Source organism: Humulus lupulus, chromosome 3 (genome assembly GCF_963169125.1).
Source record: "Humulus lupulus chromosome 3, drHumLupu1.1, whole genome shotgun sequence".
NCBI lineage: Eukaryota > Viridiplantae > Streptophyta > Magnoliopsida > Rosales > Cannabaceae > Humulus > Humulus lupulus.
In genome coordinates this window covers 220,163,713-220,188,654 of record NC_084795.1, presented here as the reverse complement: position 1 = coordinate 220,188,654, position 24,942 = coordinate 220,163,713, and positions in this window count along the sequence as shown.

Genomic DNA, 24,942 nt, shown 5'->3' with positions numbered 1-24,942 from the left:
GCCTAAGGCCAACATCCCCAAGTCAAAAACCTATTTCTGGCCAAAAATTCCCTGATGGGCCGTGGCTCACCCTCAGACAGAAGCCTAATTCTTCCCAGAAACACACTCAGGCCGCGACACACCACAGCCAGGCCGCGCCACATTACGCAAACCAGCAACAGTCAGATTTTCTTCCCCTGCGTTTCCCTCGAAACCAAACCTTCAAACCAGTCCTAAACCTCTACCTAACACCCAATTCAACCACTAAACATCATCTACAACTCACCCACATCAAAACCCAAGTTAAACATCAACTAAACTTCCATTAATTCCAACTATTTACCAAGAAATCACAAGCTGAAAGTTTAAAGCCAAAACAGAGTATACCATGAAACTAATGGCTGGAACTTACCTCAAACTTGATTTTGAATCCCCTTTAATGGCTGAATCAAGTTCCTAAGCTCCCACCTTTGATCTCCTAGCTTAACTCCTCAATTTGGGCTCTCAAAATTCAAAGGAAAATGAAGGGAAGAACATGTACGGGAGAGAAGAAGAAGATGAGGATGAGACTCTGTTTTGGTTCTGTTTTTCTACAGCCTTAAAGTCCATATAAATCCAATCCAATGACCTAAATACCCCTAGGTCACTTAAGGTTCCTAAAGCCACCCCAAGGGCAAAATTGTCCTTTCCAACCTATACCGTTAATTATAATTAACGCTCTCCAATTCCCGCTAATTTCAAAATGATCAAATACCAATAATTCACATCCCGTTACCCTTTAATTCCTGGCAACGTTCTAATCACCAAATGACCACGAGACTCACTCCGAGCCCCGAACTTAATCCTGTTATGACTAGACCGAATACTTGTGTTCCCATGATCGTCTCATGCCGAATGGCTCGAACCAATCCACATATAATGTGGTAAAATTTATAATTCACCCATATGCATGAAATTACACAATCACGCCCCGAACGGCCAAATTACCAAAATGCTCTTGCAATTAACATATGAGCCCATATGCATGCATTCACCGTCATATAATAATATAATTCACATAAACATGCATATAATCATTAAATACCATAATAAATCAATTATGGCCCTCCCGGCCTCCTAATCAAGGTCCTAAACCTTATTAGGAAATTTGGGGCATTACAGTGCCGTGAGGCCCTCTCCATGCTACCTTGGTGCCAACTAATAATGGAGACCATGGGACTTATTTCCATAACTCCCTCTCCCACTCACTATTTTAGAATATGTATTTTGTCAAAACATCTGAAGCTTTTTAATAGGTTGTAAAAATAAAGTGATCTATTTTTACCAAATGCTATTCTAATAATTACTAATCAAATTAAGAAAAGTTAAAATTATAGAACTATGCCCTAATTGATTCAATTTTAATATGCTATAATTACTAAGAATATCATTTATTTATTTAATAAAATAATTTTATTAAATACTAGAAATTAAACAACTTTTAAAATCTATTTCTGCTCTTTAACTAGTTAAAACTAGATTTATTATTATATGGTCCATCACATAAAGCATATAATCACAAAGGGCAATCCTAACGCATGTTTCTACTCATATGAGATGCATGCACAATTTTATTAAATAATAATATGAGATGCATGCACAATTTTAAATACTGTGTGGGTTATATGTATGGCATGTCAAAAATGCATGATAAAGTATTAAACAATTTAATCACATTCAAATATTTAATTAATTAAATAAATACTAACTAAATAAATAAATAAATGCAGGCAGGGTGTCTTGGGTATTTCTAGAAAAATTACAACACTTGCAAATTTATACACAAAAATGTAAGAAACTAAATAAGACCTATAGAGATCTCTATCTTCAACTTTGGGCCTTCACAAGTAGTCTTGATCCAGTAAGTCATTTATCAATTTAATTTTGAATTAAAATAACTTTTAATTATATTAAACAAATTTTAAGAATAGTTAACTTGGGCTTTAATACCCAATAAGTTATTAGGCCCAGTTTTGAATTTGGGCTCATACAATTAGTTTAAAATAAAAAAAAAATAATTATGGGCTAAAATTAATTAGGCCCATAATTTAAATGAATAACAATGTGCAAACCCTAGGATTAAAATCCCTAGGGTTGGCGGCACAAGTAGGCTCGGCATGGGGCATGCGGCAAGCAGCTGGGAGGTGCGGCTGGGGTGCACGAGTTGCTACTGGTGGCTCGGCATGGGCGCGCGGGTCTGGCGAGGTGCGTAGCGGTGCGGGCCCGCGCGACTGGCGTAGGCGCAGGGGCGTGCTTGGCGCACGATTGGCAAGGTGTGCAGGGGAGCAGGCGCACTGTTGGGCGAGGCATGGGCTTCGGGGCACAGAACCCAGGGCTCAGGCCTTACAATTTTTTTTTTCAAATAATTTAATGCAGAAATTTAAATTACAAAAAAATCCTATTCCCCAAAATGGCTTACATTTTTCATCTAGAATTTTAAGAACAATTCCTAAACCCAAAGCACCATATAATTAACGACCTTTAAGAATAAACTATAATCATACATACTTCCATCCATTCATATATATTAAAATATCATAAGAATGCATATTATGCCCACACTGTAATGACCCAAAATCACTAATAAGGCTTAGGGCCTTGATTAACGTGCCTGGGGGGCAATAAATGATTTACTGTTATAATATGTGAACTTGTGTGAATATGTGATTAGTGATGCATGTTTAGGTGAATTAAATATGCATGTGGGCCCCATCTGGTTATTAGGGGCATGATTGTAATTTTAGCTCGCGGAGAGCATAAATGTGATAAATGTGAATAATTGTGATATATTTGTTATATATCTGTGTTTCACGATCCAAGACAGTCCTAGGGAGCGGTTAGCTAGAAAGTCACAACGAGGTCGAAAATCTGACTCGAGGTGAGTCGAGGGGTATTTCGGGTATTAGACATTTTATGGGGTTATCGGGTTATGGAAATAAATATTTGGAGATATATTTGAAGATAGAATGTTTATGAGGGAATATCGGGGAAATTTACCATTTTTCCCTCGGGGATGTTTTTGGTACCCCAAGCCTTGAGGTAACCTTAGAGGCTAAGTAAATAAAACAAAAACCAAAGGAGTACTCAGAAACTTGTAGACACCGACCCAAAGACACTCTTCTCTCTCTTTATTTTCTCTAAGTCTTAGCAAGGGAAATTGTGGTGGAAACTAATCAAAACTAAGGAATTGGGTTGGGAATCTTGGGAGCTAGAAGCTTGAAGCTTAAGGACCTAATTCAGAGACTCAACTCAGCTCAAGGTAAGCTTTAATCTTAGTGAATTATACTGGTTTTTAAGCTGAAATTATGGAGTATTGCATGTGTGTTGAGTGAAGAATTGACTTTGAGTTTGATGAGGTTTTTAGCTTGAATTCTTGTTGGGTTTTGTTGCTGAATCCATAGTATAATTTCTGTGATGATTAGCTTGAGTTGTTGGGTTGATTTTGGGGTTAATTTGATTGATTTTCGTGGTAAAAATGGTGAGCTTTTCTGGGCTCAAGGGGTCGGGCCGCGGCGCTGTTCTTGCTGAGTCACGGCCCCTTAGAACACAGGGGCGTCTGGAAATGGAGGCACGCTGCGGCGCCCTTCAGGATGGGCCACGGTGCGTGTAGGCTGAAATGATGTAGGGCTTCGGGTTGAGCTGGGGGCTGCGGCATGAGTTCTTAGGGCCGCGACGCTTAGTGAAATTTTGGGCTTTTAAGAGGTTTTAGGCTTGGGAATTCAATAGTTAAGGTTCGGGATGGATTTTATCACCCGGATTGATAGAATTCAATGTCCCGGAGACTAGAATTATGACCCAAAGTTATTTAATGGATTAGAACTTGATGGATGGATATTGTTGGTGCGTTGTGACTAGGGTTTCTGTGAGGCTCGGACTAGGGGACTGTGCTCGGGACATCGGTTCTTGGAAAGCTCGGGAAACAGGTAAGAAAACTACTGTTCCCATAAAGCTTGAGTTGCATGGCACGACCCTATATAATTAAGATGTAGGACTCGGCCCTATATGACTGTGTTGCAGGGCGTAACCCTTTGATTGAATTTATATGTGTTTAAGTATCTATTTAGTTATATTATGTGTACATATAAATGAATGAACGACGACGGCTGGGAACGGCGAAGGACGAGAACGGCAAGGGGCCGAGAGTAGCGTTTAGCACACGGAGTGTGAGTTGCCAGGGCGAGACCCTAAAGGATACCTGGGATATCCTTACGGTGTGGACCGCGAACCCAGGGCTTGGGAAAGCGCCTGGGATGGCATGGTCATATTTATTTAGCCTGGTGGTGGCTTGTTTATATGTTAAGTGTTTAATATACATATATTATCTGCTTGTGAGGATTTTCTTGCTGGGCTTCGGCTCACGGGTGCTCTATGGTGCAGGTAAGGGCAAGGTAAAAGTCGACCAACCATGAGTACGGAGAGCGTGAAGCGGCGCGTACATGTTTGGCCTGCCTGGCTGACACGACCAGGGGTATTTTTGGGAGATGATTGTACTAAACCATAATTTTGTCGTTTAGCCGACTCTGGTTATATTTTTGAGTTGTAAATATTTCTAAATATTATTTTGGGATCCCAAAGGTTAAATGCTTTGTAATTTTTCAGTAAATGGTTATTTTCAAAGTTTATGACTCTGATTATGGTTTAATTACACTTTTGTCTTAAAACATCGATTAGCGAGTTAAATGCACATTTAAAACTCAATTAGTAATGACTCTAAGGCAGTAGGGCATTACACACATAGTAATTAATGTATGCAGAGAATAATGACCGCTCTGGTACCAAATGTTAGGAACGAGTTTCCTAATACGCAGCGGAATGGTGGTGGGGTTGGCCTAGTGTACAACAAAAATTTTGTATCATATTTAAGCTACCTTTAAATATGTGGAATAATTAATATACATACAGTAATCATAAGCAAGATAGGAATAGAAATCATACATCTTGGAGCCTATCAAGTGTCCTTGCTATCTTTTCGTAATAAAAACAATCTTCCTATCCAAGCTGCTCTCAGGTACTCACACCAAGATCTTCCACACTATTCTCTATACCTCAAGAAGTGTGTGGGCAATTAGAGAATAAAGGATAGTTAATTTGTGATTCTACTTGATGTACTCAACACATGACATCAAGATAATAGGCCTGAGAAGTGGTTCTTTATCTTTTCAGGGAGAGAATGAAAAGTATCGTTCTATTTTTCAGAGTGAATGACAGTCTTCTATTTTCTTATAAGTCTTACTTAATATAGAAAATATTTAATTTAAAAAATAAATCTGTAACTAACTTACAATCTATCCTTTAATTAATTAATTGTCTTATTAATGAAAAGATCCAAAAACTAATTTTTCGAATTATCCATTAATTAATTAAATAAATAAATAAAATTGAAAAATCCGCCCTTGAAAAATATGCATTACACACCACTGTGTGTGGTCGTGTACCACCCTAATTTTTAGGGATATTTGATTTTTCTATTTTTATTTAATTATTTATTTAAGCTACTTTGTCAAATAAAAATCTAAGAATCTCATAACTAATTCAAATTTGAATTCAAATTTAAATGAAATATCTTTTTAACTAATTATCTATTATAATTAATTATTTGAATAAATTTCAATCTTTTAAATTCAAATCCAATTTGAACTTATCAGATTATTATCTCTCACTCAAATAAAGATATTTAATTAATTCTACTAATTAATTAAATCCAATATAATTTCGAAAATAGATATTTAATTTATTATAATTTTTAAAATTATAAGTAATTAATTATTTAATATAATTTCAAAAATTATATTACAATTAAATATTAATTAATTTTGATAATTACAACTAATTTATAATTAATTAATTAATCACTATTATCATATAATTGCATATTTGGCTCGAAGAACAAATTTCTTCTTGAATATGTCTTTCAACTATTTTTCCCTTTATATCAACTCTTGCTTGGAATAGTGTCGATAGAGCCGATGTGGGGACCTATGGACCTATAATTCCAAGCTCCAATAAATATGAGATTATTAATTAAACTCTTTAATCAAATAAGCTTAATTTATTAATCTCATGATTACTCCACTATAAATATGACATTGCACTCTTGTAATTATAGACATTTCATTTACAAAGTACTTTATAATGATAAAGCGTCCATTGGTATAATCATTGCATACAACTTAACCCTCTAATAATGATTCATAATTAATCGGGAATAAAATTACCGTTTTACCCTTTTAATTATCTCTTGTTTCCTTAAGTTCCATTGACTTTACTAGTGAAGGTTAATTCATAACTAAAGTATTAATTTGAGCTCAATAACCTTTCAGTCCCAAAAGTCAACCCTTAAGAGAATCATTATTCAATCTCTTGCGAGAAGGCATAGATTCCATATTTGTATACTATGTCCCCAGCCATTTACATTAATGAGTTTCCAAAACAAAAATTTATATTTTAATCATTCTGACAGACCCTAATGAGTGAATCAAAGAGCTCATATAACATAAACAGGAGTTCATAGTAACTTCTGGATTAAGATCTATTTGTATACGATCATCAGTTGATATATTTAATTAATACTTCGACACGTTATTTAACTAAGTAGTAATAAACATATCTGGTCCAGTTCTATATATTTTCTAATATATAAAGTACATCCACTAAAGTGTCCTACTAGACTAGTGATCTAGATCTAGATCTAGATCACACGTATTCATAATACTAGTGGACCGTACTTGCAGTAATTAATCTAAAGATTCCATAACTTTATTTTACTACGAACTATTCAAGTTCATTTATCTCAAACACAATCCTCCCGTACCCATACGTGTTTGAGATCACATATATGAAATTAGGAATTTTTCTAATATTTACATAATATTATCACAGTATAATATAGTCTATAAAATATACGCATAACAAATTCAATTTATTTATTTATTTCATAAAACATTGTCTACTACATATGCTTTCAGGGCACAATTCCCAATAGAAATGGAATCGATGTATTCCAATTCTGTCTGGGTTCTTGAAGATCCACCTGAGAATATCAAACCCATTGGTTGCAAGTGGATATTCAAGAAGAAAAGAGGAGTGGGTGGGAAAGTAGAGACTTTCAATGTAAAGCTTGTAGCCAAAGGTTACACACAGAAAGAAGGGGTTGATTATGAAGAAACCTTTTCTCCTGTAGCCATGCTAAAATCCATTCATATACTCTTGTCCATTGCTGTGTGCATGGATTATGAGATTTGGAAAATGGATGTCAAAAGAGCTTTTTTGAATGGCTAGCTTGACGAAACCATTTACATGTCTCAACCAGAAGGGTTCGAATTAAAAGGTCAAGAGCAAAAGGTTTGCAAGCTTCTTAAGTCCATCTATGGACTCAAACAAGCTTCTAGATCTTGGAATCTCAGATTTGATGACACAATTAAAACAGTTGGTTTTGAACAAAACGTTGACCAACCTTATGTCTATAAATAAATCAAAGATGGTTTAGTAGTATTCCTAGTTCTTTATGTTGATGATATATTACTGATTGAAAATGACATAACATCATTATCAAAGGTAAAGAACTGGTTAGCTGAACAATTACAAATGAAAGATTTGGGAGAAGCTAAGTATATTCTGGGCATTATGATTCTTAGAGATAGATAGAACAAAACTTTGGCATTGTCTCAAGCAACTTATATTGATAAGGTGCTAGAACGCTTTAATATGCAAAACTCCAAAAAAGGTGATATGCCAACCCATTCTAGAGTATTCCTTTCCAAGGAGCAGTATCCCAAAACATCTCAGGAAGTGGAAGACATGAGACAGTATCCCTATGCCTCAGCAGTAGGCAATCTAATGTAGGTCATGTTGTGTACAAGACGTGACAGTAGTTATGCAGTAGGTATAGTTAGCCGTTATGAATCCAATCCTGGATTGATTCATTGGACTGCAGTGAAGAATATTCTCAAGTATCTAATAAATACTAGAGATTATATGCTTGTATATTCAAGTGGAGACCTGAACCCCACTGGTTGGACTGATTCTGATTTGCAATCAGACAGAGATAGTCGAAAATCGACTTCTGGATCAGTGTTTACTCTTGGAGGAGGAGCAGTAGTCTGGCGAAGTATTAACCAAACCAGCATTGCAGACTCCACCATGGAAGTCGAGTATATAGCAGCTTTTGAAGCAGCTAAGGAGGCTGTGTGGCTCAAAAAGTTCTATTTCAATCTGGAAGTAGTGCCAGATGTGGATAAGCCACTAGTCCTATACTATGATAATAGTGGGGCAGTAGCTAACTCAAAGGAACCATGCAGTAACAAAGGGGAAAGCACATCGAGAGGAAGTATCACTTGCTAAGAGAGTTCATCTAGGAGATGTTGCAGTTATGAAGATAGCTTCAGAGCATAATCTTACAGATCCTTTCACAAAGACTTTATCCATAAAATCTTTTAAGGAGCATGTAAGAAACATGGGAATAAGAGAGATGCCTCAATTGTTATGAAATAAATAAATAAATTGAATTTGTTATGCATATAATTTATGGAATATATTATTTTGTGATAATATTATGTAAATATCATAAAAATTCCTAAGTTCATATATGTGATCTCAAATACGTATTGGTACAGGAGGATTGTGTTTGAGATAAATGAACTTGAATAGTTCGCAGTAAACTAAATTATGGAATCTTTAGATTAATTACTGCAAGTACGGTCCACTAGTATTATGAATACATGTGATCTAGATCCGGATCACTAATGTAGTAGGACACTTTAGTGGAGGTACTTTATATATTAGAGAATATAGAGAACTCGACCAGATATGTTTATTAATACTTAGTTAAATATATCAACTAATGATCATATGCAAATAGATCTTAATCATGAAATTACTATGAACTCTTGTTTATGTTATATGAGTTCTTTGATTCACTCGTGAGGGTTTTTCCGAATGATCGGGCTAGAAAATTTTGTTTTGGGAACTCATTAATGTAAATGGCTGGGGACATAGTATACAGATATGGAATCTATGCCTTCTCGTAAGAGATTGAATAATGGTTCTCTTAAGGGTTGAATTTTGGGACTAAAAGGTTATTGAGCTCAAATTAATAATTTAGTTATGAATTAACCTTCACTAGTAAAGTGAATGGTACTTAAGGAAACAAGAAATAATTAAAAGGGTAAAACTGTAATTTTATTCCCGATTAATTATGGACCATTATTAGAGGGTTAATTTGTATGCAATGATTATATCAATGGACGCTTTATCATTATAAAGTACTCAGTAAATGAAATGTCTATAATTACAAGAGTGCAGTCTCATATTTATAGTGGAATAATCATGAGATTAATAAATTAAGTTTATTTAATTAAAGAGTTTAATTAATAATCTCAAATTTATTGGAGCTTGGAATTATAGGTCCATAGGTCCCCACAACGGCTCTATCAACACTATTCAAGGCAAGAGTTGATATAAAGGGAAAAATAGTTGTTTGACATATTTAAGAAGAAATTTGTTCTTCGAGCCAAATATGCAATTATATGATAATTGTGATTAATTAATTAATTACAAATTAGTTGTCATTAACATAATTAATTAGTATTTAATTATAATATAATTTTTGAAATTATATTAAATAATTAAATTAATTTCCAAATTAATTTATTATAATTTTTGAAATTATAAAAAATTAAATATCTATTTTCAAAATTATATTGGATTTCATTGATTAGTAGAATTAATTAAATATCTTTATTTGAGTGGGAGATAATAATCTAATAAGTTCAAATTGGATTTGATTTTAAAAGATTGATATTTATTCAAATAATTAACTATATTTGATAATTAGTCAAAAAGATATTTAATTTAAATTTGAATTCAAATTTGAATTAACTATCAGGTTGTTAGATTTTTATGTGACAAAGTAGTTTGAATAAATAATTAAATAAAAATAGAAAAATCAAATATCCCTAAAAATTACGATGGTACACGACCACACAGTGTACTGCATGTTTTCAGGGATAGATTTTTCAATTTTATTTAATTAATGGATAATTCAAAAAATTAGTTTTTGTATATTTTCATGAATAAGATAATTAATAAATTAAAAGATAAATTGTAAGTTGGTTACAATTTTTTTTAAATTAAATCTTTTCTATATTAAGTAAGACTTATCAGAAAATAGAAGACAGTCATTCGCTCTCTGAAAAATAGAACGATACTTTTCAATCTCTACCTGAAAATATAAAGAATCAATTCTCACGCCTATTCTCTTAATCTCATGTGTGGAGTACATAAAGTAGAATCACAAATTAACTATCCTTTATTCTCTAAGTGCCCACACACTTCTTGAGGTGTAATGAACGCTGTGGAAGATATTGGTGTGAGTACCTGGGAGCAGCTTGGATTGGAAGATCATTTTTATTACGAAAAAGATAGCAAGGACACTTGATAGGCTTCAAGAGGTATGATTTTTATTCCTATCTTTCTTATGATTAATGTATGTATATTAATGGATCCACGTATTTAAATGTAGTTTAAATATGATACAAAATTTTTGTTGTACACTAGGCCAACCCACCACCATTTGACAGCGTATTATGAAACTCGTTCCTAAGAGTTTGCACTAAAGGTATGGGGAGAAGTGCGAAATATACACAGATCACAAGAGTTTGAAGTAATTTTTCACACAGAAAGATCTGACAATGAGATAGAAATGTTGGTTGGAATTGGTAAAGGATTATGATTGTGAAATCCTTTACCATCCAGGGAAAGCCAACGAGGTGGCAGAAGTTTTGAGTTGGAGAGGTCTTGGACAATTGTTTAGCTCGAAGAAGATATCTGGGAAGTTGGCAGAAGATATGACTAGAGCAAGGATATAATTGGTGGTAGGGCAATTGGCCAATATTACTCTTCACTCTACACTCCTTGAGAGAATAAGGGAAGCTCAGAGAAATGATCCTCAGTTAGAGAAGCATTGGGAGGATGTCCTAGCTAGAGTGGCTAAGGACTTTGTGATCTCTGAGACAAATACGTTGAGATATATGAATCGGATATGTGTTCTAATGGATGTTGGTATCAGGCGAGAGATTTTAGAAGAGTTTCACCCTTACTCGCTACATCCAAGCACCACAAAGATGTATCAGGATTTGAAATCTTTGTATTGGTGGCAAGGGATGAGAAAAGACATGGTTGAATACGTGGCTAAATGCCTAACTTGTCAGCATGTAAAAGCTGAACACTAGAGGCTCGTGGGGTTACTAGAACACTTGAGTATTCCTGAGTGGAAATGGGAGGATGTAACCATGGATTTTGTTGTTGGACTGCCTGGGATGGTGGGACAACATGACTAAGTATGGGTGATCTTGGATATATATACCATGTCAGCTCACTTTATGTCTGTGAGGAAAACTATTACTAAGGATCAGTACGATGAACTACATGTGAGGGAGATTGTACGTCTCCATGGGGCACCAAAGTCTATAGTATTAGATTGGGACCCCACCTTTACTTCTAAGTTCTGGGGAGGCCCGCAGAAGGCTATGGGTACACGATTAAAGTGTAGTACAACTTACCATCCTCAGATAGATGGGAAATCTTAGAATACGATTAAGATATTTGAGGACATGATTCGAGCATGTGTATTAGATTCTAAGAGATCCTGGAGTAAGTATCTTCCCATGATTGAGTTTTCCTACAACAACGGTTATCATTCGACGATTGGGGTGGCTCTGATGAGATGTTGTATGGCAGAATATGTAAATCACCCATCCACTGGGATGAAATGGATGAAAGAAAGTATTTGTGTCCTGAGATATTTTAGAGGACTAGTGAGGCCATTGAGAAAATTAGAGCTCGAATGCTTGCGTTACAGAGTAGACAGAAAAATTACGCTAATCCTAAATGTAGGAATGTGGAATTCTAAGTTGGAGTAAAACGCTTTGGGAAGAAAGGAAAGTTGAGCCCTAGGATTGTTGGAACTTTTGAGATCCTAGAAAGGATTCGGTAGATAGCTTACAAACTAGCTATGCCTCTACTTTGTCGGGAGTCCATAACAAGCTTCACATATTGATGCTTCAGAAATATGTGTCAGATACAACACACCTGCTGAGTTATGAGATCAGTGCAGATCCTTGATAGAAAGGACAAAGTCTTGCGAAACAACATTATTACCTTGGTGAAGGTGTTGTGGAGGAACAACTGTTATATTATTTTATAATATAATGTAAAATTATATTATATTATAATATAATGTTTTAGATTAAATAAATGTGACAAAGTGTGTCACATATTGTAACATATAATAGAGAGTTACAATATTTAGATATATGAGATATATCCAAATAATGTAACATATTTGGTGTTACAAATTTGTAACTTCCAAATATTACCCTTTATTGTGTAAATTGTTGTTACACAATATTGAGATGAATTTCATAAAGCCATATGTGATATGGCTGTTAGAGATATGATTTTAACCCCAATAATGTGTTTTGGGAGTTACAAAATCATTTGGGAGGGTTTGGAACCGTTTGAAAAACAACACAATTTTTTGTGCTGAAATTGGTCAGTGGCCGCGGCCACCAATATTCAGTGGCCGTGGCCTGTGGGACAGAGACCAGTGGCCGCGGCCTGTGGGACAAAGACCAGTGGCCGCGGCCACCATTGTCTCTGGCCGCGGCCACAGGCCAAAAAACTGACCAATTTTCAGTTTTTTCAATATTTGTTGAACGGCTTAAAAAACCCAAATAACTCCCAAATCTCTTTTTTAATTCCATATTAATCCAATTAAACATTGGTCACAGCCATGAGGGTTGGTGGAATTTGAAATTCAAAGGGTGTCTCTAAACTCTATAAATAGGAGCCTATAGCTCACTTGTAAGACACGACTTTTTATCCACTAGAGCACTTGGCTAGAAACACCTTGAGGCTTGATAATTCCAGAAAGCTTTTCCAATATATGAGAGAGATCCCTTAGTGCTTGAGTTAGGGGGAAATAAGTTTTTGGACAAAGGTTTTAAACCTTGTTCAAGTTGGTGATCCCCAATCCTCTTCACTTAGGTTGTGTAAGTGAGAGTTTGATTGTGTTTCTGTTCTTCCTTTTATTCTATTGCTTTTCTTCTTATTCTCTTGTTCTATTTACTTGTATATTTTGTTTAAGAGTTGTAATCTTTTCATTTGGTCTAAACACTTTATTTTACTTGCAATCTTTTGCTTAGAGTTGTATTCTTCTCACTATTCTCCTCTTCATCATCATCTTCTTCCTTTCTTTAGTTTATTTGTATTTTCAGTTATAGAGTTGTAACCTTATTTAATCAATCTATATTTACTTGTAATATTATTGCATAGAGTTGTAATATTATAATCATTTCCATTGAGGCAAAACAATATTTTCCTAACAACAACAAGGTACAGGAAACAACTCAGGATCTAGAGTTTGATATGTAGGATCATTATCCTGAGTTGTTCACGTAAATTTTGAGGATGAAATTTCTATTGGGAGGGGATAGTTGTACTGTCCCAAAACTCTTAAATGAGGATTAATTCTTTGATTAGCGTGTCGGGAGGGCACGTTGGGTGATTATATGAGTTATATTATTATATGAATGTTTATGCATGATTATGTGTATTAAATGTGTTTAAAGATCCACTTTTGTTGAAAGTGGGCATTTTCGTAATTTTGAACCCTTTGAAGGTATACCTGTAATTATTATGTGTTATGTGCTTGAGACTACATTATTATGTGGATATATCTGAGATATTCGATGTGAGTGTATCCTTTCTCCCATTTCAGCGGAAAAGTCACAACGGGGATAAATGTCTTGCTCGAGTCAAGCGAAGGGGTATTATGGGAATTTAAATGTGTTGGGATTATTGGCAATGAAATAAATTAGTGAAATAGTTGTATTCGATGGATTAGTTGATAAATGGGAGATTAGAGATGTAATTATGTTTTTAAGGAAAAAGATCAAAATGCCCTTGAAGTTAGCTTTGGAGTTAAGTAAGGGCAAAGGGAAAAATGGTAATTTGACCAATACTGAGACAAAAATTAGCTAAGTATGGGAAGTGGCTGCCATACATGTTCAAGACACTTCCCTCTCATTCAAGTAGTTGCTTTCTTCTTCTTAAGAGCTCATTAGATATCTAGGAGGCCAAATTCTTGAAGCTTTGAAGTGTTCTAGAGAAAAATCTGATTTCAAGGAAGGGATAAGAAGCTGCCTAGGTCACCACTGCAGTTGGGGGCTTTTGAAATTCAGAGAAGAGGAATGATTATTCTCATTGATGTTTGCTTGTTCTTGAGATAATTCTTGGGGATTTGACTTAATTTTTGAAATGCGTAACCGTATTATATTTATTTAGGTGGGTATATGGAGATTAGAAACACATTTATAATTTGGTTTGGGTTTTGAACTTGAACTAATACTAGGGATTTGCTTAGTTTTTTCAATTTGGGGGAAAATGGAGATTTTGACCTAAATTCTGGAATTATTGTATAAAATCTTAAATTTGAGGTTGGATTGTTGTTATTATACTTTTGTTAGCTTGTACAACTATTTTGGTTCATAAATTTTGGGATTTGAAGCAGGTTTGGTCGAATTTTAGAAGTTTCAAAATTCTGATGAAATGCATAGAATTGCTCTCTAACTTGCGTTGGTCGACCGACCTAGGGTACTCGGTCAACCGACCTATGGTTTTGGCAGGCTTGGCCTTTTTTTGGCCAGGAGGGCATTCGACCTACGTCAGGCGATCGACTGGCCCTTCTTGACAACCATGTTTTAGGGTTGTTTTCAACCATTTTTGAAGGATAACCTTGGGCAATCGTAAGCTAAGGTTCCTAGAATAGTTTTGAGCATGTTTAGAGTGTATTTGGAGCCAAGGGAGACTAAGCATACGCCTTATTATTGTGACCAGGGTTTCTGAAGGGCTCGTGAGAGGATCGCACTCGAGGTCGTCCTGATTCTCGCAACAGACTTAAGGTAAGAAAATTGGCACATGCACATTGTAATGCCCCGAATTCTCCGTTGTGTTTAACGGTGTGAACAGTAGGCCGGGAGGGCCATACTTGCTTAATTATGTTATTAATTGATAAAATGCATGTATATGTTGATTATATTATGATATGATGTGAAATGCATGCATGTGAGTCCATATTTATTATTACAGGGGTGTGATGGTAATTTGGCCCGTTGAGGGTAAATTGATTATTTATTCACATGTTGGTGATATAATTTGAGACCACATTATAATGTGGATTGGTTCGAGTATTTCGACATGAGACGATCTTTAATCATGATTTAACGGTTTGGTCATAACAGGTTTGAGCTCGGGGCTCGGGGTGAGTCTCGGGGTGATATTAGTGGTTATAGCGTTACCGGGGATTTTAGGGTAACGGGTTATGAATTATTGGTGTTTGAGGATATTGAGATTAGCGGGAATTGGGAAGCGTTAATTATGATTAACGGGTTTAGCGGAATGTACCAATTTTGCCCTTGAGGTGGCTTTAGAGGCTTAGGATGACACAAGGGGTATTTTGGTCTTTTTGGAAGGATATATGTGACTTAAGTGGCTTAGAAGGCTGTAGAATAAACAGAGTAAAAATCAGAGGTATCATCTTCTCTACCCGTACACCACTTTCTCCATTGCTTTCTTTGGTGTTTTGAGTTCAAGGTGGGATATCAAGCTAAGGAACTTCAAGGCTGAGCTAGTAGACTTGGTTCTGCTTGTGTGGGAAGTTCAAAACAGGTTTTAAGGTAAGTTTTGATCATTGAACTCAAGTTATGCTCTGTTTTCGTTTTAGCTTTCAAGTCATGAGTTTTGATGTGGAAAGTGTGAATCAAAGGGGGTTTTAGTGTTAGTTTGATTGGGGTTTGATGTGAGTAAGCTAAGGGTGTTGTTTGGGGGTTCAATTATATGTTTGGAAGAGGTTTTAAGATGGTTTGAGGGGCTGGTTTGAGAGGGAAAACGCAGGGTTAAAATCTGGTTCGTGTGTGGCCGACTTAGCTGAACTGGGCTGGGCGCCGCGGCGCAGCAGGGGTGCGCCGCGGCGCAGCAGGGGTGCGCCGCGGCGCAGCAGGGGTGCGCTGCGACCCTTGGAGTCTGTCAGGAGGGAGCCCTTCTGTCTGAAGGGCGCGCCGCGGTGCAGCAGGGGAGGGCCGCGGCCCTTAAGGCCAATTTTGCTAAAATGTGGGTTTTAGCTTGGGGATTCAAACCATAGGCCTCGGGGTTGAACCTAGTACCCGGTTGGGTAGTATTTGAGGTCTCGGGGGCTGGGATTTGGTTTGGGAACCCTCAGTTGTCATTTTTATTGATGAATCCTATGATTTGGCTATGACCAGGTAACCGCTAAAGGACCAAAAAGTCGATCATTCTCAGGGTTGTTCTTTTATTCGTTCTTGCTCGAACCAAAGGTAAGAAAACTGCACCCCAAATGTGACATGCGTGGATATTCATGAGGCATGTTGATTGTGAGAATATGGACATGGACTGAATATAGAATGTTTAGCATATGTTGCTCATTTGTGCATGGTACTGGCTTATTAGTCAGGTTTGGCAAGGGTGCTAGTATCAACTGTGAAGCTGTGACTTATTAGTCAGGTTCGGCGGTGGTACTGGGCACTGATCACATTGAGCTGACTCATTAGTCAGGACGACCTTAGCGTGTGTCACGCAAGCCAACAAGATTTGATCTGATCGATTATCATCATTGAATGACTCAAAGAGCATTAATGCCAGACCGACCCCGAGGGTCGATGAATGAAATAAGCGCTTGGAGGATAGTGGCTTACTTAGCAGCCACTCTTCCACCTGAATTAGTGACATGCATGGCAGTCACTCAGTACGGTTACCAGAACCTGTTGAAGGCTAGTGGCTTACCTATCAGCCACTCTTCCATTTGAATTAGTGACTTGCTTGTCAGTCACTCAGTGTGGTTTATCAGGACCTCATGTGGTGTTTACTCATTTGTTTGAAAGCTTTATGCTCAATGTGATTATAATGATAATCATTTGATGATGTTTATATAAAGTGTTATGTTTTCTTGCTGGGTCTTGGCTCATGGGTGCTATGTGGTGCAGGTAAAGGGAAAGAGAAGCTCACCTAGCCTTGAGTGGAGAGCTGATGTGGTGGTGTGTACATATGCAGCCGCTTGACCACCACGGTCAAGGTGTTCTCAGAGGAACTAGGGGGTTTACCTTATTTTTGCCGCTTAGGTTGGCGGGATTGTAATTTTACAACAGTAGTGACCATTTTGTACTGAGAACAGCTTGTAAACGTTTTGTTTAGCTCTGCAGAGCAGTTTGTAATGAAAATCTCCATTACCTTTTCACTAGTTTTGTACCTTGACCTGTTAATTACACTTAGAGCACGTTTTTGACCAAAGGACTCAGGTAGTGAGTCAAATTTCCGGTCCATCGTTCACCGTAACTGTTCTGGGGTAGCTAGGGTGTTACACACATAGAGCAGGGCATGGGTCCCAATGTTAATATGTAATGGTTATAACCGTTTATTTTAAAATTGATTTAGGGTTGCATACTCCATTCTATATTTGTATTTGTTTCATTAATTACATTATGTATGTTTGCTATTCATCGGCATAGGCCGTATTCAGCAACACATGTGGAATGTAGGTCGTGATGGCGCGAGACCACTGTGGGGGTGTTGTACGAACTTTCTCGGCACATGGTCGTCTGCTTAGTTTCGGGAGAGGCACCTTGTTCGGCATGGGCCATATAAACTGCTTTTGTACTGAAATAAATTTATCTTTTATCTATGAAGTATGATGTTTTCTATTCATATTTAATGGGCTATTTAATATGCCTTGTTGGGCCTTGGCTCACGTGTGCCCTATGGTCCAAGTAATGGCAAGGGAAAAGTCGACCATCAATGAATCTGAGGGCTTTAGAGGGGCGCTTACATGTTCAGCCAGCTTGGCTGCCATGGTCAAGTTATTTTGAGGGACTTAGAGTACAAGTCCAATTTTGTCACTTAGATCGAGAATTTTGTTAACATTGTTTATAAATATGTTTTAATTAACTCCTTTGGGATCCCTTGTAAATATTTTGAAATTTAATGAAAAGTTTATATCATTTGGCCAAAATTTTAACACCTAAACCTTTAATTAATTTTTTAATTATACTTTTTAGTCCAAATGACAAGCTTAACGAGTTAACCACTACTTTAAAACACACAGTGTAATGTTCCTGGATTAGTAGGGCATTACAACTTGGTATCAGAGCTGCCCAGGCTTTATGGTTCCTGAAGATCGACCGAACATGTACGCTCGCTGCTAAAGACAAGCTCGACTCGCAGTTCGATAACTAATGTGTTGAATACGTGTCTAACTGCTTAATTGAATCATATGCCTTATCTGCATGCTAGAATAGGGAGCATAAAATATACTGATAGTGCTTGAACTTTGGCTACTAGGTGAATGTAAAACGATATGCTTATTATCACTATTGTTGTTTGTGAGTCATTTAAAAGCATTATTTACATAAAAAAGAAGTTTACGATTTATATTCACTAATATATCAAAACATCGCACAATCTAGTAAAGATAGAGCTTTTGAAGTTCACAGTATAAATCTAAAATACAGAGAATAAAAAGTATATCCAATTTATAAAATCATAACCAAACTAAACTTCGAGAAAAAGAAAAAAAAATATACACACACCACATATACATCTTTTCAAACAACCGTACATATAGCGTTTGGTCACAAATGCATATAAAAATTCTAGAGAAAAACATATACATAGATAAATAGTTAGAAAGAAATATCGTAGTGCTTAATTAAAATCCATTGGAAAGCTATCGTGCTTATTGAATTTCTTCAATATTATAATCAAAATTATTAAAACAACAAAAATTAAATATATATATATATATATAGAAATATCTAAGGGTAATGAATTTATATAGTCTCAAGAAACAAAAAAAAAAAAAATGAAAAATGCCTATATTGATGTTTTGGAATATAGATCAAATATATGAAATAGATATTAGTAGGATCTCTATCATCCATGAATAAAAAGAAAGCTTTCATCCACATAAAAGAGAAAGAAGGAGCTTCTCGAGCAACTTTGTATCTAATAATACTTTTATTTCTCTCAACTTGACAAAGAATGGATGAAAAACTTTCCCCACAAAACAAAAATAGATATGGCAAGAGTAGATCACCTTGACGGAACCCACTCAAAGGAATTACATTCCCTTTAACTTCTCCATTAATATTGAAAGAATATTGAACCAATGGAATACATTTCATCAACAATCTAACTAACTTGAGAAACTCACATTCAAATCAACAATAAGCTTTACTTATGTCTCAACCATAAGATATTCACATTTCATCAACACTTCTTACTTTATTGGTGGCTCGTAATGAATGCAATACTTTGTAAGCAACCATAGCATTATCTATAATTCCCCTTCCTTCAACAAAAGCACTTTGTGAAATATGTATGATGTTTTTCAACAATGATTGTAAAAAATGAACCAAGACCGTGGACACTATTTTATGCAAACTATTTAGATAAGCTAATTGGCTTATAATCACTTGTAACCTTAGCTGTCTTACTCTTACTCTTCGGAATTAATTTTACAATTGCAGAGTTTATTATAGAAAGATCCACCGTCCCACTAAGACACTCCAACATAGATTTATTAACCAAGGAGCTATATCATCCCAATGATTTTGATAAAAGATAGCATTCATACCGTCCGCACATGACTAGGACTTTTATCTGGTGACATCAAGAAAATAGCATAATGGATTTCTTCATCAGAGAAAGATTGGAAAGAACAATTTCATGCTTGGTCGGTAACTAACATTTTTTGGAATTTTCAATAGAGAATCTCTCTAGCACCTTATCAATGTAAGACGCTTGAGAAAGTACTAGAGGCTTGTTCTTCGTATCCCTTAGTATTTGGATTCCCAGAATATAGCTCGCCTCTCCCAAATATTTCGTTTGGAATTTTTCAGCTAACTATTTCTTTCCCTCGATAAAGTTTCTATATCATTACCAATGAATAGAATATCATCAATGTAAAGAACTAAGAAAACCACTATATTATCTTTCATGTAAACATACACGCTTGCTTCGTCAACATTTTGTCGAAGTCGTATATTTTAATGGTCTTATCAAAAGTAAGATTCCAAGATCTGGATGTTTGCTTTATTCCATAAATGAATTTTAGCCATCTGTATACTTTATGATCTTTCTCCTTTCTCATAAACATTTCTAGTTGTACCATGTAGATACTTTCTTCAAGAGAATCTTTAAGAAAAGTTGTCTTAACGTCCATTTTCCAAATCTCATAGTAAAGATTAACGGCTATGGATAAAAGAAGGTGTTTGAATTTTAGCATGGCAACATGAGAGAATATATCTTCATAACCGACATATACCCCTTGAGTGTAACCATTGCCTACAAGCATTACCTTCAAAGTCTCTGCTTTCCCATATGTACCTCTTTTCTCCTTGAAGATCAATTTGCACCCCATGGGCCTAACATTTTTAGATGAGTCTACAAGTTCCTTGACAGAATTGGAATATATTGATTTGATTTCTTGGTTCATGACTTCTTGTTAGTTTTCCTTTTCGAGACCTTCCATTACATCATTAATGGTTAATGGGTCATCATTGTTGTTGGGTTTTATGCCCTTGTAAAACCATATTTCTAATTTAACAAATTTTATTATCAATAAAGAATAGATATCATTTTGTTTATCAACTGCATTGCTCGCGTGTTTTATTACATGATTATTTATTTAATGCAAATATTTATAAAATTCTGGGCATATGTAACTAGTTACAATTATAATGACTAGATAACAGTGGATTATAATTGGAAGGGGTAATGTTGACAAAACTACTCAAGTAGATACAAATCTTGCAGTTAAATACTTATGTAAAAAATTTGATGGAAAAACTACTCAAATAGTTAAAATTATTGCAGTTAAATACCCATGTAAAATTTTGACAGTAAAACTACTTAAGTAGTGGATTTTTTTGCACATAACTCCCTGCCGTTAAGGTTTAAGCTAACCTTATGGGACACATGTTAGCCTCCAATTCGTCCAAAATATTTTAAAAATAATTAAAAAAAATAAAAATTCAGGACAAAAATATATTTTAATTCCTAAAAGTTTAATTTTTAAATATTTGAAAAATAATTAAACATTCAGAAGAAAAAAATATTTTAAATTCCAAAATATGAACAAGAGTATTTTTAAACTAAAAAATAATAATTTAATGAAAAATCTACATAAATTCAAAAAAAATTCATTTTCATTTCGTTTAAAATATAAGGGAATTTACTCATTTGGTACCCTATGTTTTTGCAAAGTATCATTTTGGTACCATCTGTTTTCAATAATGCTCATATGGTACCCTGTATTTTAAAATTATACATATTTGATACTCTAGACTCAGATTTGATAGATAAAATTTTGTCAATATGATCAAACTGTCATCAGTTATATGTCAATTTGGAACTTACATAATTGACAACAGTTTGATTAAATTGGTAAAATTTTATTAATTAAATTTGAGCTTAGGGTACCAAATATGTACGATTTTAAAATACAGGATACCATATGAGCATTATTGAAAATAAATGGTACCAAAATGATACTTTGCAAAACACACAGGGTACCAAATGGTTACCTACCCAAAATCTAAATACAATCAAATTTCATGTTAATTAAAAATAAATTTTTTATGATTTTTATTTATATTTTTCATTAAATAATGCTATTTTTTTTTAGTTTTTAAAATACATGTTTTATTTTTTTATAAATTTGAAATATGTTATTTATTTTTTTAGAAATTATTATTTTTAATTATTTTCCCAAAATTTTAATTAATTTTAAACTATTTAAAATTTTTAAAAAATACAGAAAATTGGAGGCTGCCACGTGTCCCATAGGGTTAGTTTTAACAATTGACTTACCAACAAGGAGTTATGTTTAAAAAAAATCCACTACTTAAGTAATCTTGCCGTATTTTTTACATCACTATTTAAAAACAAGAATTGTAACTACTTGAGTAGTTTTGCCGTCAAAATTTTTACATAGGTATTTAACTGCGATAATTGTAACTACTTGAATATTTTGCCATCAAAATTTTTACCTAGGATTTTAACTACAAGAATTGTAACTATTTGAGTAGTTTTGCCGTTATTATCCCTAATTGAAATTATATATTCAAAAAAATTAGTCCTATGATTAAATTAGTGCATGGGATTTTCACTGATTTAGTAATCTACGATATGATTTACTTACACAATGGTGTGGTGTCTTTTCGAAGACATTTATCAAGTAGAGAAGATGGGATGTATCTAGTTACACCAGATTAAGACCGACATTGATTATTGATAGATAGATAAGTATCGTTATTATCAAATCTAATCAATGTCACAATGTTCACCATAGGTCAAGCGATCTCAATTTTGAGTGATAATATTTCGACTAATTATTTTATCTTAATTTTTTGACTTGTTCATTAAAAGCTTACCCTATGGCATATCCTATACTTACATCTTAGAGATTCAATGGTGTAATTGAATGAGAGTATTTATTATAGATATAAAATCTATAGTTTTTGTAATAGTGAAAAGATGATTTCCTTAATAGCTTAGTTCAAATGGTTAAATGATTGAGTACTCATTTTTGTAATTAAGTATATGGAATTATCATTTATAAGGAACTTTGTGGGAGTTAAGGATAAAATGCCAATGAGGGGTAAAACGGTAAAATTTACATGGCTCATTAGTAGGTCATCGATAGAGGATTGACTAATAGTAATGGTTATAACAATGGAAAATGTGTTTACAATAGTGGAAATACGTTCTCCCAATTTATGAGTCCAATTCTAAGTCTATAGTAGAGTCACGAGGAATCAATAAGTTGTGAAACAATTTATTCTATAAATAAACTAACGAGATCTTTATTGTAGTTTGTATTAATGGATCTATGGTCCCCATGTCGTCTTTGATAAAATTAAGTCTAAATGTCTCGAACAATTGATTTAATTATAAATATAGAATATCGAATTGACCAAATCAAATTTGTGATATTTACATGAATTATGAATCAGAGATAAGGAGTTATTGTAAAATATTTGGCATATTTATTAATAATGACAAATTTGTGTTGATATTAATAAATAATATTAACTTAATGCTCAAATTATAAATAACTAATTTGAATAATGATTTAATTAATTAATTAATTATAAAATAGATAAAAAATGAGCCTTGAATTTGAGTCTATTGGGCCTTGAATTTAAGACACACATCATGAACCCAACCGACATGGTCTGGCTGGGCATGATAGGGATTATTTGTATTTATTTTATAATTAATTTAATTCAGAAAATAAGCCCAAGGTTATGTCTATAAATAGAATGTTATAGCTAGGGTTTTGAGGGATAGTTTTGGGTAAGTGCTCAGTTAAAGAAAACTCTAGAGAGTTCATTCTTCTAGGCACTCTCTCTTCTTCTCTTCTAGATCTCTATCTCATGTGTTGAGAAAATTTCCTACTCTAGTTAGGCTTGATCAATGATTAGCGAGGAAGATCGTGGTTGCGTTATGTAAAGTGTTTCCATTCTTGGCAATTATTAGCAATAATAAATGGTCTAAAAGATAGAGAACTGAAAGGGGTGAGTCTCAATAATTCCATTGCATATAATTAAATAATTTACTTTATCTTTGTATATGTAGTTTAATTTCAATAGATGTGTGTTCTATGATTTTTATTTATGCTCGAATAAATTAGAAATCACATGATAATAAGCAAGATCTTGTATATGTTTTTCCTACAATAGTCAGTGTCTAATACAAGGACATGTGCTTTGTGCTCATCCCGAACAGGTTGTCTAACAATCCTCCCACTACGATATTGCATCGGGGCTTCCTTTTCAAGAACTGTGGTTTCTTTGACATACATATATCATTTGGTGGTGGTGGTGGTGGTGGTGATTATGATGAATTTGGAATAATATGATAAAATGTGAGTTCCTCAAGAACTACTTTGTTCAAAGGTGTATAGCCATGTTCAAGAAAGGTTTCATTTGTTGACATTAATACCTTTTGATCATTTCGACTATAAAAAAAGACCCACTTCTTGTCTCTAGATCATAGCCAACAAAAATACACACTTCTGACCTTGAGTCTAGGTTTTCAGGCTTAGTTCTAAGAACATGAGATGGACACCCCCTTATAAGGAAGCGGCGTAAACTAGGTTTGGTACCATTCCATAAATCTAAATGTGTCTTGATTATGACTTAGATGGGACTTTATCCAAAATGTGTGTCGTTGTTTGAAGGGCATAACCCCAGAATACGCATCGTAGTTTGAAGTGCATAACCCCTAGCCATATCTAATAAGATCTTGATTCTTCTTTCTTAAACACCACTTTGTTGTGGTGTTCTAGGTGTGTGATTTGGGAAAGAATGCCATGCTCTAGCATGAAATCCTTGAATTCTAAATCCAAGTATTCACCACCTCAATAAGATCGAAGTGGTTAAATATATCTACCTAATTACTTCTCAACTTCAGCCTTGAAATCTGTGAACTTGCCAAAAGTTACAGACATCTTAAGCATTAGGTAAGTGTGACCATATCTTGAGTAATCATCAATGAACATCAAAGTACTGTTAGGTTGACTTTAGTACCATTTTACTGTGTGTTTTAGGTTAGGAACTAGTTTATTATGTTGCTTTTGTGCAGTATTATGCTTTGGTTTTATGTTTCTTTGCATATGAGCATTCAGCTATGGGATTGGAGTGGATTGAGGAGAAAAGTGTGTATCTGAGTATTCAATTGCCAAGTTTGACTCAAATTCCATATTGGAACTTTCTTGGGATGTGTGGGCTACTAAAATTTCATTTCGAGAGTGAAAGAAGTCAATTTTATGAGAAAAATGAATTTGAGTCA